A 20689-nucleotide genomic window follows, 5' to 3' on the forward strand; every position below is an offset into this window, starting at 1 on the left:
TTGTGAGCACCCAACTCAAATAAACAATGTCCTTTGGTACAGAGATCAATTATTCCTCTATCACATGAGGTATAAGACCTATCAAAGTTTCACCAATTGGAAACAACTGAGTATCTCTATTCATATCTCCCAAGTGTTTCTTTGAAAACAACATTTAGAACTACAGTGTGTAAGGAGAGGTGGTCAGGGCCAGCGTCCCTCCCTCTTCATGTGGCAGAGCCAGGGTTCATTCCAGCAAAGTCCTGTCCTGAGAAGGCAGTGCACATGGCTTGCTCTATTCCTTTGACAATAAATGAGGTTTCTATCTTCCTCCAGTCAAATACAAAATCTATTCAAAAAGCTAAAAGGAGGCAGGAAAACCTCAAGACAACTAATATTAGAAGTGGTGGTTTACAATTTCATCACCTGACACCTGCTCAGAGTTCCATAGAAGAGCCCACAGGAAAAATCTCCATCAATTTGTCCCGTACAACACATTAAATAACTCATCAATACACCATCACCATCTCTCAAAATTTAGTTTTTTCTTTCTTTGAAAACATGGTAAACACTAATGTTTGTCTGATGGTCTTTGCTGATGTCTGTCTCCCCCCAGCTTAAAATAAATGCTGGAAGTAACAAAGAAGCCCAGAATTTGGAATTCATGCCTTAAAAGCAGAACTAAGGTTGTGTTGGAAGGGAAGCAAGTCTGTGAATCCATTTGATAAAAATCTGAGCATCCAAAACTGTATCCATTTGAATTATCTTCCCTGGACATTGTTCATAGCTAAAGAGGAAATATTCTGAAGTGATATATTAATGTTTGCATCATTCAGCAACAGCCATGAGAAACAGGGAATATTTAAAAAGGAAAAAATTGCTGGAACAAATGGAACAATCTGACCTGCTGGAGGATCTTTCCAAGGGTCCCCTTGTCCTTTTGCCTGACTCCATCTCTCTGCAAGCGGGCAAGTAACTCTGGCTTCTTGTACGTCCTCAGAGCAAGTAAATGAATCACCCTGTCCCTGTAGGGTCGGCCATAAACAGCAGTGCAAGGATTCCCTTCACTGTCTGCAGGTGTCGGAGAAGGGAGACACGGACACCAATTCGGTCATCTGCGAAGTCTCGTTTATTGATAATTAGAGTGGCGATTAAATACAGTGCTTAATTAACTCATGCATATTGCAAAAGCTAAGCTCATCATTGGTTGCCTTGCCATATGCGTCACTATGCTGATCGGCTAAGTTTATAGCTACACTTTTGCAATTTCATGGCTAGCAGAGTTCTTCTAGTTCTTCTTTTACAGTCTGTCTTTGTTCATTTTATCACAAGTCTACGTGCTTTCCCTCTTGCTATGCCCTTGAGGCTGAGGCCTGCTTTGTCAGCCTGACTAAATTGATCTGACTATGGCCTCTCTCTTCTAGCCATTCCTGCACCAGGCTCTCTACACTTCCCCCGTTTTCTTTTTGAGCGAGAAGATTAGTATGCCAAGCCTTGCTAACAGTCTTTTGAATGAAATTCTGCAAGCAAGTTATCAAGCAAGGAAGCAACAAAACTAAGCATAAGAATACGCCTAAGATCATGATAGCATACTTAATGATGGTCCGAATCCATCCTCCAAGGCCCAGGCTCTTTAGCCATTCATCAATGTCCCAACCATCTTGTTCCTTTAGGTCATGTAGTCTGTTTTGTATGTCTCGTATCTTTTTGTGAATGGATTTAGAGTGGTCAGACAAATTCATGCAGCACATTCCCTCAAATTCCTCACAACCGTGTCCTTGCGCTAGAAGTAGAAAATCAATGGCTGCTCTGTTTTGTAGTACTGCATGGTTAACACTTGAGACATCCCTGGCCATCATGTCTAACACCTGAGAGGTGGTGTTAAATTCATCTTTTGCCCAGCACCCTAATTGTTCAGCTAGGGCCATAGCTTTCCTGGCTGCTGCGTGAGGGAGGAGTACAGCAGTTGCTACCTGTCTAAAGTCACTCCAAAAGTGTGGTTGCCCTATGTCGGTGCAGTCAAGATCGTGTAAACTGCGTTTTGTTCGATTGGCATTGCCTGCAAGTTGCATGAGAGTAGTTACATTGGGGTGAAACATGGCTAGTTTCCCTAGATAGCAGGGTCCCCCTTGTGGCCTCACTGGAATACCATTCCAGGCACGATCCCCACAAATTAAAAATATTCCTGGGGGTAGTGCTCTTGCCTTTGTGATGTACCTACCGTTACATTTGGAGTAGAGTTGAGTATGAATTGTTGATAGACTAGTAAGGGCTGAATTAAGGGTTGCAAAGTTTTTGTCTTCTAAGGGCATAAAACTAAACCATCCTCCTGCATTTTTTCCCATTGATGCATTAGTGCTTCCGAAGAGGTCAATCTCTTCTGGAGGGGAGGCTAAGGTTTTGCCTAAAGCTAGGACAAATTCACATTGCCAGCATCCATCGTGTTGTGAGGGATTACTACTAGGGAAAGTACAACCCTGCAACAAATCATCATCCCTTTTTGTAGGTAGGTTGCTATTATTAAGATACCCTGCAAACTCTTTTGGTTTCCAAACTGGCAATCCTACAAGACAAGTTTTGAAAGGATTCTGCGCTCCCCCCAAGCTCAAGCAGATTGATTCTTGCTTTGTTATGTTAGCAAATGTTACCCATACATTTTCTCTAGGTGTGTGCTTCATTGGAAAAGCATTTGTGCAAGCAAAGTTAGTAAGCGTAAGCAGTGTGATGAGTATCATTTTCGTTGCTTACGTGGCTTCTCCCTCCTGTATTTTGGATTGTCTGCTGCTATGTGCCACTGCTTTACCTTTTCTATGCACTGGTCTAATACTTCTTCAGGGTCGGTACCTGGCTTAACTGGTCCTACCCGAGGGAAAGGTAGATATGGCACTTTAGTCATGCATCGGGTAGCAACAATGCAAGATTTTGCAGTGATTTTCTGCCTCCAGAGCCAATTAGTTATTTCCCACCGGGCCCAAGCTAACATAAGCTGTTCTGGTGCTTCATATACACTTGGGACCTGTACAAACGGTACTCCTGCTTCCCCCTCTAATGCTGCACCCCAGCTTGAGCGTCTTTGGTCTTCCCTTTGACACTCTTGGCACCACAATTTATATACTGCTCTTTGTCTTACCCATGAACAGTCCCCACAGCCCCCACACTTTAAAGCCACCCAAGCTTCACACCACGCCTTCCCACACGCGCAACAAGGGCGACCGTTAAGGCGTTGTTCTTCCAGGTAGGCGTGATACTCGATCCACTCCACCCAGTTCGGTGGCGGCCGTTGTAGTGCCTTGCGGACAACGCGTTTATATGGTGCTAGTTTTTGTAAATAGGGCCGTAAGGTCACCGTCAACTTCTGTTGTATCCGCTCTCGGTCGTCTGGAGCTAATGGTGTCCTCAGGAATCTTTCCACCAACTCGCTCATTTAGGATGGGTTTCACCCACCTAGCAGGGACCCAAACTGTTCCTGTGGGAGTAGAAACACAAACATAACCTCTGCCCCAGTATATTACCTCAGCGGGGCCATTCCATATCCCTGTCTTTGGATCCCGATATTTTACCCATGCTTTTGTGCTTTCTTCCTTGTTACCTTCTCTTTTTCCTCTATGCCTAATTGCAGGCGGCTCCGATTCTTCCCCAAACACACACAAAAAATTCATGACATAAAGAACCTTAGCTAACCTTTCTTGTGGATCTTCTATGGATTTGTGCTTGAGTAGGTACTGTTTGAGTGTCCCATTGGCTCTTTCTACTATGGCTTGTCCTGTGGGTGAGTGTGGTACTCCTGTGATGTGTTTGATTCCCCAGAGTCTCATAAACTGGCTTACTCTTTTGCCGACATAGGCTGGTCCATTGTCGGTCTTTATTTCCCTAGGCATTCCCATGACTGCAAAGCAACTTGTTAGGTGCCTTATTACATGGATTGCCTTCTCTCCTGTTTGTGCTGTAGCCCAAATGTACTTGCTGTAGGTGTCTATTGTGACGTGCACGTATTTGAGCCTACCAAATTCTGCTACGTGTGTAACGTCCATTTGCCAAATTTCATTACTTTCTAGACCCCGAGGATTTACCCCACACCCAAGACCCACCCCACTGTTGTGATGACTGCAGGTGGGACAAGCTCTCACTATTGCCTTAGCTTCTTGTATGCCTATTTTGAACTCACGCACCAATCCCTTAGCATTCTGGTGAAATCGTGTGTGTGACTCTCTTGCCTCAATCCCCCTATCATCTGCTACATTCATGACCAATTTATCTGCCCTGGCATTGCCCTCACCCAAGCCTACATCCCACTTGTGGCTTCTGATGTGTATGATACAATAAGGCTTAAACCTTGCTCCTACTGCTCGCTTTAGCTGCAGCAAGAGTTCATAGAGTCTCTTGTTCTGCACCTCTTTCACAGAGGCGTCCTCAATTCTCTGTGCTACTCCTGCAACATAAAACGAATCAGTGACCACATTCAAAGGCCCTTGTAGTTCACTTAGTGCCCACACAACAGCAAGCAATTCCAATGTTTGTAAACTGTCCTCTGGAGCAGCGTCTATTATCTGCTTTTTCCATCGAGGGCCTTCTTTCCAGGTGATGGCTGCCCTCCTCGATTTCTTTCCAGCATCTGTGAATGCTGTGATAGCACCTGCTATCGGTTGTTCCGATCGTGTTGGCTTTGATACCCAGTCCCAATTTCCTAACCACTGAAGATGACGTGGTGTCAGCGGTCCTGTGTTGACTGCTGCTCCAGCTTCCAGCAAAGCCGTTTGTAAGTCCTCAGAGTTGAGGAGGTACCAATCTAAGTCCTCCTTTTTCATGGGTAGGTGGATTGCGGTCGGGCCTGTTCCGGTGATTTCCAGAATCCTTACCCGACCCTTACGAATCAAGGTAGCTACTTGTTCGATTTTTGTACTGATTGTCCTTTTTGCTTGTAAAGGTGGGGTTATCCACTCTAGTACCTGTATCTCCCCCGTTTTCTTTTGTGTCTGTGTAAGTGCTCCAAGTAGATGATCAGGAGTATTCCAAATGGTGAGGTCTATAGGTAATGATACATCCCGGCGGGAGACAAATCCTTCATTGACGCAGCGAATAATGCCATTGAGAGCGTCTTTTTGTTGTGGTGTCATGGTTACAGGTGTGGTTGGATCGGTTCCCTTGAGTAGTGGCCTGAGGGATTCTAGTAAGGAGTTGGGTATTCCAACAATTGGTTTGAGCCACTGTAGATCTCCTAGTAAGCGTTGTGCTTCATTTAGATTGGTGATTTTTGTTGCAAGTTGAAGTTTTTGCGGCCGTACGATTTGATTTGTAATAGTCCATCCCAGGTACTTCCATGGTGTAGATTGCTGTATCTTTTCTGGAGCTATCATGAGAGATGCTTTTGCTAAAGTGTTTTGAATTTCTTGCATTTGAACATTTGTAAATGATGTTTTCTGGGCGAATAAGATGTCATCCATATAGTGGTAAATAATTGTGTCGGGCCATTTTAGTCTTAGGGGTTGCAAAGCCGCATCAACATATAATTGGCACAAGGTAGGCGAGTTTTTCATACCTTGTGGAAGAACAGTCCATTCATATCTTTTGTCAGGTTCCCCCCTGTTAATTGCCGGTAGGGTAAATGCAAATCTTTTTGTATCCTGGGGGTGTAAGGCTATAGTAAAAAAGCAGTCTTTTAAATCAATAATTAAAAGAGGCCAATGTTGTGGGAGCATGGCTGGATTGGGAAGTCCCGGTTGTAATGCTCCCATTGCTTCCATTTGATCATTTACTGCTCTTAAATCATGTAGAAGACGATATTTCCCTGATTTCTTTTTAATCACAAAAATTGGCGTGTTCCATGGGCTTGTGGAAAGTTTTAAATGTCCTTGTTGAAATTGTTCTTTCACGAGTTGATGTGCTTGTATTAGACTTTCCCTTTTTAAAGGCCATTGCTTAACCATTACCGGTTCATTGGTAGTCCAGGTGATTGGGATCGGGAAAGTCCAAGCAATGGCAATTACCCCAAAGGGTGCTCGTTGGATAGAACGACCCCAAGCTGAGCTAAAATGTCCCTTCCAATTAGGCAGTGTACCATGGGCGGTAATGCAACTACTGATAACACAGTTACCAAGTCCTGCCCATCTATAGTAACCCTTATTGGGGGCGTTTTCTTTGCGAGGGTGAACCCTCCGACGCCCGTCACGGTATCCGTGGTTTGTAATGATGGCCAATCACAAGGCCATTTTTCTGGAGAAACAATGCTGGTATCTGCTCCAGTGTCTAAAAGTCCCATCATTTTTATTGTACGTCCTGCATAGGTGAACCTCACCTCCTTTTTGGGTCTAGTATTGAGATCCATTGTGAGTAGAGCAACACCAGAGGATCCAAATCCTTGGTCCTTGCGCGGGGTTTGTGTTTGTGGTTGAACACCCCGGCTTAACTGTGGAAGTGGAATAAATTGAGCAATACGCTGATTTGCCTCAATTGTTAGAGGAGGAAAAGGAGTATAGACTATTATTTGTATTTCCCCAGTGTAGTCTGCATCAATGACACCTGGTAGTACAAATAGTCCTAAAATGGAACTCGATGAACGTCCCACTATTAGTCCTCCAAAAACTTGTCCTTTAATAGTTACTGGGCTTTGTACTCCAGTTGGGACTTTAGCGGGGCGTGTTGTTAACAATGATGTTTTTATTGCGGCTGCCAAGTCGAGTCCCAAGCTCCCTGTTGTGGCTGGTTGCAGACAGGAGATGGCGCTGATGCTACGGCGGCTACTTGTGTCTGGGCGCGGCTGCCGGGCGCGCTCCGCCTGGAGTTTCCCGATTGGCGGCGACAAGCTGACGTGTTGTGGGTGTTGTTCTGGCAGTTCTGGCACCACACTCCTGAGGCTCGGCAGTCTCGTCGAAAATGGCCTCCGTTTCCGCATCTAAAGCATCGCGTTGAAGGAGGTCGGCGGTTGTTCGCTGTGGCCGGTGCTGCTGTGGAAGCACGGAGCGGGGCAAGAGCAGCTAGTACCTGTGACTGTGTGGATTCAGCTTGTTTCTGTAGCCCTAAGCCTATTTCTTTTAGTGCATTAATTAAGAAAACCTGTGACCCTGATGGCTGCAGCGCCATTCTTTCTAATGCCTCTTCTATCGTCCAATTAGCTCCTAGAGTTGACAATACCCTCTTTGTTGCCTCATTGCTATTTTGTAACGCACATTGCTTTAACATTGCCCCTCTCATATACTCTGGAACTCCTGCTCTGTCGATAGCAGCGGTAGCCTTATCTACAAAGTCCCCAAAGGATTCTTCCCTTCCTTGTTTTATTCCCATATACATGGGTATACCTGAACTATCTTTCACCTGATCAATAGCAGTTCTTACGATACGCATGGCTTCTCTAACCCTGTCGGCCCCTGGGAGTAACTGAGTTTCTGACCTGCGGAATGCGCCCACTCCCATTAACTCATCTGCTGTAATCCCGGCTAACGGATCACCCTGACCCCTTTGTACCGCAACTGCCTCGGCAACAAGAGCTTGCCAGTGAGCATTAAACAGCATTTGCTGATGTGGTGTGAAAATTAATTTTGCTATGCTTTTTAGATCATTTGGCAGTAATAAATATGTGTCAAATAGATAGTCTAACATTTGCTTGGCTGGCTCACTCCGAAACCCGAACTGACTCACTGTCTGTCGCAACTGCGCTAGCAACTTCCAATCGAGCGGTTCATACTCTCCCACTTGTACAGCTTGTCCTTGTTGGTTTACTCCCTGTGTGTATGTTACAGGAAAGGTCCAGACTTTGACTGCGCTCACAGCGGCGTCATCCCCAGTCTCCAGGACGTGTCTAGCTAGCATATTCCATGCCTCCCTCCTCTGCCTTGCCACTTCCCCCCGCAGGTCGCTTTCCGCCCTAGGGACAGGATATGGCTCACTGGCAGGTTTAGGGATGCTAGATTCAGGCCGACAAGGGGATTCTACGCCGCAAGGTTGAGATATTTCGCTCTCTGCAATTGCCTCCTCTGCTTTGGCAGCGTTATTCCCCAGTTCTTCTGAGGGGGGTGCAGAGGGCCAAGTGCAACTAGCCCCATCGGCCATTCCTGCCGTGTCTCTAAGAATAGGTATTTCAACCCTTCTTGTGCTTGGTGCAAGGGGCTCATTATCACCATACTGAGCATTTCTTTTATATGCCTCTACTGCCTGCTGTGCCGCCCTTTTCTCTGCCTGTTGCTTTAAGAGCGCGTTATGAACTACTTGCCAAATTTTTCCTAACTTTTTTGCCGTTTTATCATCTCCTAATACTGCCTCCCACAGTACATCCCCTAACTTACGCCACTCATTTAACTCATGCACACTATGAGGGTTAGTGAATAAGCCTTTTGCAGAACCCCAGGCTAACAACCCCGGTATGTCCTTCCTGGGATTAAGCTCTTTTAGCCCTAACTTATCTATATGTGCTATAAATAAATCATATGCTGCTTGCCTGTCCATTTTTTACCGTCGGCGCCGTTGCAACTCTCCGGCTTCGGCAGCACGTATGGCCCAGGACCACCTCTGTAGCTCCTGAGGGTGTCTTTCCTACGTCGTTTGACACCGACCCGGTTGCAGCAGGTCCCAAGCTCAACTTCACCGACCGTGGCGCGTTCTCCCCCGTTTTCTTTTTCAGCGACGGAGGGACAGCGTCGGGGTCACCATTTGTCGGAGAAGGGAGACACGGACACCAATTCGGTCATCTGCGAAGTCTCGTTTATTGATAATTAGAGTGGCGATTAAATACAGTGCTTAATTAACTCATGCATATTGCAAAAGCTAAGCTCATCATTGGTTGCCTTGCCATATGCGTCACTATGCTGATCGGCTAAGTTTATAGCTACACTTTTGCAATTTCATGGCTAGCAGAGTTCTTCTAGTTCTTCTTTTACAGTCTGTCTTTGTTCATTTTATCACAAGTCTACGTGCTTTCCCTCTTGCTATGCCCTTGAGGCTGAGGCCTGCTTTGTCAGCCTGACTAAATTGATCTGACTATGGCCTCTCTCTTCTAGCCATTCCTGCACCAGGCTCTCTACATGCAGGCTTCATGGGCGTTCTTTTCTTCTTCTCAGGTGCAGGATGTGAAGAGTTTGGTTGGGCTCCGTTGACGTCTGCTTGTTTTCCCAAAGGAAAGGAAAACAGAAAAAGAAATATCATAGGGGAGGTTGGGAGAAGGCAAGCAAGTTGATTGAAAATGATGATGGAATTCTTGGGGAGAGAGCTGAACTTGCATATGCTTGTGAATCCCTTCCAACTCGGCATATTCTCTGATTCTATGGCAAAGCCCAATCCCCAGCTGGTACTGCATGGAGCATGTTGCAAGGGCACCCTGTACCCTGCCAGCAACCAGACCTGTCTCACCTGGGATTCTCAGTGCCAGCCCAAAGCCAAAATGGTCCCAAGTTCCAGCATTAGTAGTCTCACTATGGCCAGACTTTCATCACAGATACTGAATGTTAAATATTTCCTTAGGATCTATGTAAACTATCACCAAGATTCACACAAATCATCATTCACATGTGAAACAGATAATCCCCATTTAGAAATTTGTGAGTTTAGTTCTATCTCTCCAAAAAGCCTCGATGCTGCTGCCTCAACATGCTCTGCACTAAGCTAAGGCAGAGCAAGAGCTGCACTTTCAGGGGCAGGGATGTCCCTGCAGGCAGGTGACTGCAGCCACAGCCAGGTGAGAGCCCGTTTTTCTCAGGGCAGCTGGCTGTGCCTAGTTCAGCTCACTGCTGCAGGCAGCAGCACTGAGTGCCTGTAAGGGGAATCTCCACCTCCTGTGTGCCTGGAGCCAGGCTCCTTGGGGAAACAGTACTCAGAACAAGTTAATAACAAATGGCATCACCTAAGAACACTGTGCTTTGTGGACAATCATGGAATCCATGGGGAAGATCATTACTTTCCTTTCAGTTTCTTTGAAAAGAGCCCAAACTGTAATTGTGGCAACAGTTACTTATTAACGACGAAGACAAAAAATATACTCAAGCGAAGTTTTCCATATTGACCTTATGAAATACTGTGTGGGACTTCCTCAAGGTCATTTTTGGTCAATTTCCAATTAAGTTTAAAGGATAAGCACAGTGCCTAGGTTCTCCAAATCCAGTTGCAAAACCAACACATTAGCTACCAAGGCAGCAAACTTTGGTGCAGTGGGTGCTCCAAACCAGGACCTCAATGCTCAAACTTCCAACCTGTCAAGCATTACGGATACAAGGAAGGACAGGCAGGATTCCTCAGAGGAAAACAGGCCAATGGCTGAGTGCTGTGACAAGAGATTGCAAGGCTGACCTGAGGGCAAACCACCTACAGCTGAGATCTCTGAACACAACCCCTGTCCCAAGAATGTGCTGCAAAAATGAATTATCAAGTTGAAAATCTTACAGATATTGAGCAAAATATGAAAAGCAACCATACCTCCAAGTGGGTTATGCAATTTGGCAACCTGCACACCTCCAACGTGTGAGGCCTCACTGGTATTTGGCTAAAAGGAAAAAAGAAATGTTCTGTAAAACCTTCAGCCAACACTCCATTCCTGCTGATTCACCAGGCCCTTAATTTTAAACCAGACCTCAATTTGAAAAGTTTTGCTATCCCATCACTACAAACAGCTACTCTGACACAATTCTCCCTCTGACAGCAGCCAGATACAAAACTGCCCTGAGACAGCGACCGTCACTTAGCCTCCAATGCAGCCAAGTGTTCAAGGAGCAAGTCATCCTTTCCCAATTGCTGGAATTTAGAGGCATGAGCTGCCCTTGAAATCAAGTGCCTGAGTACAATTGAAGTGGCCAGAGCTCAGCTGACAAACCAGGAGAGAGTGGTTCCCAAACGGATCACAAATTCGGGTCAGCATCGAACCCTGGATTTATTTGGTACTAAGGAAGCACATGCTGGAGTGAGCTCCAAGAAGAATTTCAACAGCAAATGATGAATTTTGACTTTAACAGGCACCAAAACCCTTTCTCTTTTCCTCATCTCTACATGCAATTATTTACATAGGTGTGAAATGGAAACAGTTTATCCCAGGTTACTCAGATGTAACAAAATATCCATTGGAGCTCAAAAAATTACTACAATGTCTATCAGCATAAGCATGTTTTTTAACAAAAACAACCTACTGCCATCTAACTGCTTCATTTTGAAGGCAAAATTGTCTGACATTGAAGCTAAAAGCCGTTCATCTGAAATTTGCCTGAACTTTTCTTGAAAGAGGAGACTCACTTGCAAAGATTTGCGAAAGCAGTTTTCCACAGCCTTTTAGAAATCCCACAATATTTTGCTTGTGAGACTGTTCATCCTTCACCCATGTCACTGTCATTTGTACAAAGTGTTGCCTCAACACAATTCCACTAATATTTCTCTTTCAATCATCGGTCCTGGTAGAGCTTAGGACAGGGACTGTACATGAAGGGGAACGGGGAATCACCTGAACTTCACATCCTTTTATGTCAGCTTAATGAATGATTTGGCTCTAAGAGCATCCATGCATTTGATAGAAGAATGAGAACAAATCACAGAAGGTGCCAAATTCATGAGCTTGGATTACTTATGCAGTTTTTCATTGCTTGATTAGTCTACATTTTCTCCTAGTTCATGAATTCAATTAATTTTGTCATTAATTGTTTAATCAATCAAAAGCAGTATATTATTAATCATAAGCAGTTTCTTCTTATTAAGCATTGTAATTTTCCACCTTAGAAAGTAGGTAGCTAGTTGTCTTTTGGCAATGTTTGTCAGTCAGATTGCTAGATCACCAAAACTTTTTTTTCTGAACGAACACTGATAACCTTCAATGAACAAAGCCTGGGGGTGTAAAAGGCTGGACACCTGGAGTCTAGACTTGGTAGCCCTCCAAGAACATGTTGGAGTAACCAGAAGACTAAGAAGAAACTAATAAACTGTCCATTTCAGCCTCAGAGCTCAAAACAATTTCTCTGGGAAAAAGATCATAAACAGACTGAAAAATGTGGACAAATTAGCATGAGAAGGGAGACATCAATATCCAATACAAGAGAGAATACGAATTAATTAACGTGGAAAATGATGTCATTTTAAAAACAATGCACAGGAATTTCTATGTTTATTAAAAATGTATCAGTAAGGGGAAAAACTTTGAAATAGGCATGTATGTGGCTGGAGTTGTCCACTATGCACAAGAGCCAAGAATAAAGTAATGCCTACTCTCAAGACTAATAATCTACTGTTCCAGGGTTTCATTTAGCCTTACATTTTTGATAACCCTGGTACAAACATGGAACAATGAGAAATCCATGTATTTTGACCAAGAGCCATTTCCAGAGCATGAATTGACTGAATGTCACAGTCTGGGGAACCTCTGCCTTCCCCTGGCAGCTCCTCAGTGTCATCCCTGGGAGTCGCTTCCCCCGGGGCAGCTGCCTCAAAGGGGCCCCTGGAGTACCAGTGGGGCCCCAGCCCTGCCCAACTGGTCCTGCAGGGTCAGCAGCACCTGACACCAACACCATGGCCAAGCCCCCAGCCAGTGTCAACCCACAGAGCCCGACACCCGCCCCTCACCTCTTGGTCCTGGCGCCTCTGGGTCACCCTGACGGGCATCGCAGCGGCCTTGGGGGCCCTGCGGGATGCAGTGCGGTTTGGGGCCCTGCGGAACACAGTGCATCGTGCCCAGCCCCGCAGCTCCGCCATCCCGCTCTGCCTCGGGTGTTCCTGCTCCACACAGACACTGATCCTGGAGCAAAACCTGGAAAACGTACAATAGTTGTTAGGAAAATGGCTTCCTTGTGGTTTGGCCTTTCTGGCTTTCAAGGCTCTTTAACAAAAACAGAGATTTTTCCATGAAACAAGCAGTAGCCAACAATCTCTAAGTGATGGCCAGGCCTTGCAAAGGCAGGTTACTTGATGGCTGAATTGCTTTATTAATGTGTAGAGCTTGGAAGGTTTCAGTGACCTCAGACCTAGGCAAGGTTAGCAAGGCTTGGGAAGATGAAGGCACCTGGGATGATGGACACAAAGAATGCAGAATTGATGGGCACGTGGACATTTGGCAGAACCCTAAAGGCAAGGCACAAACTAATAAAGCCAACGCAGCCGCTGTGCTGAACCAGCTCTGGCTGGGTAAAAAGTCATTCCAGCAGAGGCAGGCCATGGCCACCTACTCATGTAAGAAGAAGAGAAAGACTAAGAGTCAAGCTAATTAATATGAAAAGCGAGATCATTACCCAACAGCAGACAGAATACTAATTAAGAAGAGAACAGGGTAACTGGCAGTCAATGAACACAAATAACTTTGCTGGCTAAAATGTATAAAGACTAAAACGTTCTGGGGCTTGTGGTGCTGGCTTTGTGAACTGACCACTGAGCCTCCCCTTTTCAGCACAGAACTGTAAATATTTACCTCCACTCAGTGCGTGGATCAGCCTCTGGAGCAACGAGTGCAAGATCCAACCGATGTGGAGCAGCACTCGCTAAACGCTCTGACACCTCCGCTCTCTCTGCAGCCACGGAAGGGTCTGACTGCTCCTGCCCTGTGCTGGTGACAATGGCCACGGGCCCTTGGAAACGGGGAGTTCCATGTTCCAGGCTGGGTGGGATGTCACTGAGGAGCTGGACGGGACACACCCAGGGCAGAGGGAATTCCCAATGGGCACATGTGGGAGAGCCCTGCCCTGTCCCACTACTGACTCAGCTCATTTCCAAGTGCAGAAAGGGGCACTCCAGCCACCCCTGTGTCTGCAGCTGGGCAAACCAGGGTTAATTAAGTGTTTCTGCACAAAAGTGCTGTACTTGGCTGTCTCTGAGGTGAAGGTGCAGCTTAACACCTCTCACTAGGGCAGCAAGGTGCAGCCCTCCCAGCACTGCTCCTTCCTGCCATGGGCTGCTGAGTCTGTGAGGCTTCCAGCACGTACATGCTCACTCAAACATCATCTCTTTGACAAAAGCCACACGGACCTTTCCTCATCCCAGTCTCCTAAAAGGAAGCAAGCCAGCAGAATGTCCAGGCCCCCATGGGCTCTGCAGGAGGAGCTGACATGGAAGAGCCAGAGCTGACCCTGAACACAATTACAGGCTGATAGTTGTGCTGACTGCAGGTGGCCACTGAAGTTATTGATACATCTGGAAAAATATTTTATAGTCAACTTCTGATGGTTTTACTTCCATTTTCTCCATTCCCAAGAATACTCCTGATTGCAGTCAGCTGACACCAATAATACTCTTCTTCAGTCATTACAGGGAGAGAGAATAAAAGCATGTCATTGAAAATATGTTGAATATGTCCATCCAAAGCTCATTTATCCATGTCACAAAATCTTGTCTTTGTCTTCAAGACTATGTCCATATCTACCCATGTCTGGTCTCCTGGCTGCCACACACTCAAGACAGTGTAGTTTTTTGGAATAGAAAGGAAGGAAACAATTTGTCAAATATTAGAGCCCTGATCTATAAGAGAAGTATGACGTTGTTTGGGAATGACTGGATGGTGTTGATTATGGATCCCCAATTATGGACTATTGGAAAAGCCTTTGAATGAACCATCAAAGGAATCCAAAGAGGCATTACACTGCACTACAGAATGTCCAACAGGCTGTTGGGGGGTGAATTTTTCCCTTTTCTTTCTGTGGAATTTTTCCCATTGTTATGCTAAGTGTTTTGGGCTATACCCAAGCTCAGATAGCTAGTAAGTTTCTCTTGCAGGAGGTGGGGAGAGGGGGAACCTCGGAAAAGGAGAGGTGGGGTAGGGGCCTGCTCTCTGGGGCTCTGGCTCTCTCGCTCGTTTGGCTCGGAGAAGGACGGTTGCTACAAACTCCGCTCTGCCATCCTGACGCCGGGAGCTGCCTCCCTTGGCTCTGGGATCCTGCAACCTCCCTGCTCGGACGCTCTCTCTCTCCTGCATCTCCTGCCTACTTCAGCACATCCTCTTGGAGCACTGGGATCCGTGAGCATCGTCTCCCTTCCGCCCTTCCCATCTGGGACACAGACGCCATTCACCGCAGGGCCCCTCCAGACACGTGGGATCATCGCATCTCCTCCCTGCTCACCGAGAGCTGGCAGGCAGCGCCAGAACGGAGACTGCACCGCAGAGGAAAGGTGTCCACAACCGAGAGAACTGTTCACTGCGTTTGCTGCTCTGTTGCTCTTGATCTCGCAGTTATTGTTGTTGTGTTTTATTTCCCTTGTTACATATATATATCTATATATATATATATATCTATATATATATATATCAGTAAAAACTGTTATTCCTTCCTCCATATCTTCGTCTGAGCGAATCGTTAAAAGCCGGTATAATCACGGACAATGACCCTCTAACTAATTAAAGTTACAAAGTGCTATGTTTATCCACCAGCGGGTGGCACAGGAGTCACCTCTGAAAGGCGTGACCGCCCCAAACAAGGTCCTTTGCCATCTGTTTATTCCCCAAGATCTTACATACAACACATATGCATAACCCCAGCACCTCCCATTCCCGTCCAATATTAAAATGAGCCCATTAGTCCTTCACATGTGTGCAGGTCTTCTCTTGAATTGGGTCAGTGTCTCGAAGGATGAAGTCAGGAGAGTCTTCATCAGGTCTCGGTCACCCCCTGGCACGATCCGAGGCCTCTTGCTTTGTGATTAATGGTTTTATTGTTTTATGTTCTTCTCTATGAAAGCTCATAATAGCAGATAATTATACCAATTAGCATAGCCTAAGCATCTAGTAATTATTAACCTACCATTTACCTACCTAACTTACATCTTGGTCGTGGAAACTACTTCTACGCTTAGCAAAAATCTTAACTCTTTAAAACTATGATTCATGAGAGCCCTTTAATTTCAAAATCATAGTCGAGTGAAGAGAGGGGGGTTTATATTCCCCTTTACAAAAAGAAAGAAGCCTCTGTCTCTTTTAGCAAATATCTCTCTTTCAAACCAAGACACAGGCTTTTAAGATTTTAAAAAGACATTGATGACAACTACTGCTCTGGAGTTACCACATTAAATTGAACCCCTTCCACTGTTCATCCATGAGTGCCTTCCCCTTGCACAGGAGCTCCATATTTAGCTCCAAGATTGGGAATGTAGGAAAGAACCCAGTGGAAAAGAGTATCTTTCTCAAAAAGCAACTAAATTATGTACACGAGGGATGGCCAATTCACCTGAGAGCAGGAGCCAGCATGGTCCTCATTGATAGAATAGGCTTGAAAATGAATGGGAAAAAATATGACAGTTTCTGTGCCACACATGGTTATGTCTGGTTTAGAGCAAAATGAAGGTCACTGGTTATCCCTGAGCAGAATCCTAAAGTAACAGGTGGTACTCCTAGAAGGAAAGATTCGGTGCTAAAGAAAGTGACTGCCTTGAACTCTATGTTCCTCCTTCCTTCTACAAGAAATCAGGATCTCCAAGCAAGTATGGACATCTTTGGGAGTGTCCAGTTCCCTGCTAAAGCAGCAATAATGCACTGCAAAGCTCACCAGAACAGACAAACACCTGACAACATCAGAAACCAAGTAGCAGACACAACTGCTAGAGAGGTGGCAGGACAAAGCATCTTGTTGCCAGTTCTTTCCAAAGTTGTGAACCTTTCCAAATCACTAAGAGCACACCATGATGAAAACATTCAATGAGCAAAATCCTTAATGTCTGATTTAGTTGTGAAGGGTGGTGGCTAACAGCAAAACATCAAGTTAGAGCACCTCAAGCAATGATGAGACAAGCTATAGAAGACAAACATGAAGAAACTCATTGAGGTGTTGAGGATTTGGTAGACAATTTGGAAAGGCTGCTACTTAGTGTTAGGCTGACAGGGACAAGCAAAATGGAAAATCTGCTTACAGAGCAATGCAGAGTTTTACATAAGACTGCCATTAGAGATCACAAACAAAGGAAATAATGCAGGAGATTAATGCCAAGTAGATTTTTCAGAGTCACCTCAACACAAAGTTCATATTAGGTTTCGTAGACCTATTTTCTGTGTGGCCAGAAGCTTTTCCGTTTCATATCAAGAAAGCTAAAGAAGTATCTCAAGTAATAATATAAGAAATAATACTCAGGTTAGGGATCCCGTTTGCAATGTCATCAGATAAAGATATTCACATTTCATAGCTGAAACTGTACAAAATCCATGCAAAACACTCTCAGTTACACGGGACATACTTAGCCCATGGAGTTCTCACCGCAGTGGCAAAGCTGAGACAAATTAGAGTCAAAGACAAAAGAACTGACCCAACTCCCCAGAGAGGAGCCAGCCCCAATGCAAAAGAAACGAGAGGGAAAAATAGAGTCAACTGAGAATTTGAAGCTTAGACTTGTAAAAGCATGAAAATATGACTTCTTTATGCTGTGTAGAATTAGTTAGAAGAATTGCCCTGAAAGGAAAGATAAGTCATGAAGGGGTAACCATGAAAAATCCTCAGTCTCAGCCCACTCTCAACAGCAACACTCTTGCACTCTCTGCCAAGCTGCAGCAGTCACCAGGCCAAGGGCAGGCAGCCCAGCAGAATTCACCCCATGGTCCCCACAGCAGAGTTCCTTGTGCTGCTGCACTGCAGAGCTGTAGGAGCATCCCCTGTGCCAGGCTACAAAGGAGCCAAGTCTCAGGGTTTAAGAGGTGACATTTTCCTCACCTTCACTTGAAGGAGAACAGAAGGGCAGCAACAGCTCAGGTGTTCAATCACAAAACACTCCAGGATGTCTCAGGTATAGGGGCTTAAAAATGTTGGCATGGAGACAATTGAGGAAGTTCTAAAATACTCTCCAAAGAAGAAAGGGGCATTCAAAGCCCCACTTAAGTCTAAATATTGTCCTCCCTCAGCCATTTTTCTATCCTTCCCCAGAAGAAGGTTATGGCATTGCTGGCCACACCTCTACCCTGTCAGCTGAATATATTAACAACAGGAAACTTAGGAAAAGAACTGGACTGCAACGGCCCCATAGGTCTGTGCAGGAATCAACATCTGTGTCTCTCTAGAAGGTTGTGACAGAGTATTTTTGAGAGAACTACAAAACAAGGTTTCCATATGGATACATTCACCCAAGTTCTCTTTCAAACCCACTGAAGCACCTTCTCTCCAACACTTGTAAATGTGTTTTACAAAACACTTGCCAAGATCTGGATATTCCTTGGCTCATTGACAAGGTGAAACCAAGTTCTACAAGCAGTCCTGGGAAGTGCTTCAGCTGACATCTTGGAGCAGCCCACATGCATTCCTCTGTAACCCTCCAAAACAAGGGGATTTGGGGAGGGGGTTGTCCAAATCTATACATTCAAACACTAAAAGCAAAGATCTTAAATTAACGAGAGTCTTGCATTGCAATGCAAGATGTAGCCAAAAGTATGTATTTTATATTCATCTGTTAAAACCAGGTGGGGCAGTTGTCACCATCAGGTTGAATGTCACACACACACACTTGAGCAGAATAACAATGGCATCTTCATCCTCCTTATTCTGTGTGTTCTACAGTTCATATTCTCTTAACAAAGCATGATCTTAAGTCATTGACTACATCACAATACCTTATTATATTCATTGCTGCAGAGCAACTAGTGTCAATGTATTTGGCACAAGTTTTGCAAATTTTATAAGGCATGCATAAACATTTACTTATGAACAATTTTTAACTAAAATAAATCCTTCATGTATCTTTTGAAACCAGTTTCCATGCTAAAAGCCCTGTCTTCTTCCTTGCTACAGATATACTCGGAATTCATCAATTGCTGCTTCTTCTACTAACTCAGTTTGGCTTAAAGGCCAGCTGTCAAGCCTCTGCAGAGATATTTTAATGTGACATAGGGAAAAGGAAAGCTACTGCAAAATGCCAATAATTAAATGACCATTGCATCTGAGGCAGGTGTTGATCCATCAGGCTCTTGTCATACTGATGGTTTGTAAAGGATGGCTGTGATTCACCAGCAGAACACCATTTAACCACTTGCCAAAAAAACTCTACAGATCTTGTGCAGACTACAATTCTCTTGTTGATGAGCATCTCTTGAAAGACATCTCAAATTTGCTTTTCACAGGACACAGTAAACCAGCACTCTATTATACTGGGATTTTTACGAGATTGCTCTTGCACAGACCCACATAAACTAAGGTGCTGGTTTGTAATAGTATTTTTTCTTTTATTTTTAAGGTAGGAAATGAAACAGTTATGTAAATCATTCCCTGGTAGGACCTTGGCAGCTTCCTTTAGGCCAGACAAAACGCAATCAGTGGCTGATTTTTAATGTTGACACACTGTCACACCAATGGAAATGTCAGCTGCTCCTCTGTGAGCACCATGTAAGGACGAACAAAGGCCGGGAAGCTCTCTTTCCCTTGGGGCCTGAGCACAGGTCCCAGGCCGGCCGGGCGGGCTCTGCCCCTCTGCGGGCCTGGGTCGGGCCAGGCCGGGCGGGCTCTGCCGCGGGGCCGGGCCCCTTCTCGGGAAGCTCGCCGGGCCCCGTCCCGCCAGAGCCGGCTCCCCCTCCCCTCAGCACGGCCACACCGGGCCCGTGGCTCGGCTGGAATGCTGCTGCTGCTGCTGCTGCTGCTGCTGCTGCTGCTGCTGCTGCTGAGTTTCAGCAGAAGCCGCCGGGCAGGGGCAGGGGCAGCCATCGACCCGCGGATGCTGCCGCAGTGTGCTGGCCTGGCTGCTGAGATCCTCGCCTGCCCCCAGCGCGGCCCACCAAGAATCCTCCATCGTAAACAGCTCCGGCCGGGACTGGCAGGGATCACAGGGCCCTCTGCAGGCCTCGGGAAAAAGATGAACTCTTTCAGTGCACAGATGAGACTTGCAGAGCTTCAATTCTCTCTTGATCGAGAAAAAAGTGACAGAGGGAAAATACACAGAAACAACATGAGGACACTAAGGTGAGTGAAGTAGAATTTCCAAGGTGGGAGGGATTGAAGAGATGCCTCACTCTTGGACTGAAATTCTCTTGTAAGTAATAGAGAAGATATGATTGATATATCAGACTCTCTTCCCTCTGTAACTCATGGAATGCATTTTGGTGGAATGAAGCATTCTAAGCACAGTCATGAGCAGAAGCACCCGTGCTGAAGTAAGCAGATGTTGAAGTAGCTCTGAACCCATTCGTATTTTGAATAGAGAGAGAAAGGTGATGAAGACCCTTTGCCCCCGGGAAGAAGAAGAAGGCCTCTGTTCCAAGAGATGGAGATGATCGCACAGTTAGATGAAGAGAACATTTACTCAAAGAGTTTCATCCTTAAAAATAGTACCCCATAAGTTTGACATGGCTCATAAATTCAGCTGTGGGGAAGATGTGAAAAGATGGGACTTCACGATTCCAGATTTCCTGAATGGCTGCTATTTGTGGAAGTTGAAGCCACAAGAAAACTATTTTCTTGCGGAGAAGTCTCCACAGATCGACAAGAGAGACTCATCTCTCCAAGTGATCTGAAGAAAGACTATTCTAGAGGTGACAAACTGACCAAATTGTTTCTGTACATTGTCAGTGGGAAAGAAAAGAGACTATGGGAGAGGGGAGGAGAAGCGTTCAGAAGGTTTTATTCTGATTCTTCTTATTATTTCCTTTAGTTTCTGTTAATAAAGTTTTTTCTCTATATTCTTTAAGGTCTGATCCTGCTTTGCCTTCCCTCCTAACCCTATCTCACAGCAGGAAATGAGTAAATAATTCTAGAGGGTGCACTGGTGATTTGGCCAACACGAGACCCACCACATCAATTGGCACATTGGCCGGGAAATTTCTAATTGGCAAATTAAAACCAGTGCATGAAATTGGAGTTTCTGCCTGGTTCGAACT

General features: G+C 45.3%; 1 long non-coding RNA gene across 1 annotated transcript; it reads right to left on the reverse strand.

The window, feature by feature from the left end:
- Positions 1-1090: 1090 nt before the first annotated feature.
- On the reverse strand, positions 1091-8527 carry LOC148219627 (uncharacterized). Its single transcript, XR_015799374.1, has 2 exons — positions 8408-8527; positions 1091-3445 (listed from the first exon to the last, which is right to left on the reverse strand). It is a non-coding gene; the product is annotated as an uncharacterized LOC148219627 (long non-coding RNA).
- Positions 8528-20689: the final 12162 nt, after the last annotated feature.

Source organism: Sturnus vulgaris, chromosome Z (genome assembly GCF_052056855.1).
Source record: "Sturnus vulgaris isolate bStuVul1 chromosome Z, bStuVul1.hap1, whole genome shotgun sequence".
In the NCBI taxonomy this organism is placed as follows: Eukaryota; Metazoa; Chordata; class Aves; order Passeriformes; family Sturnidae; genus Sturnus; species Sturnus vulgaris.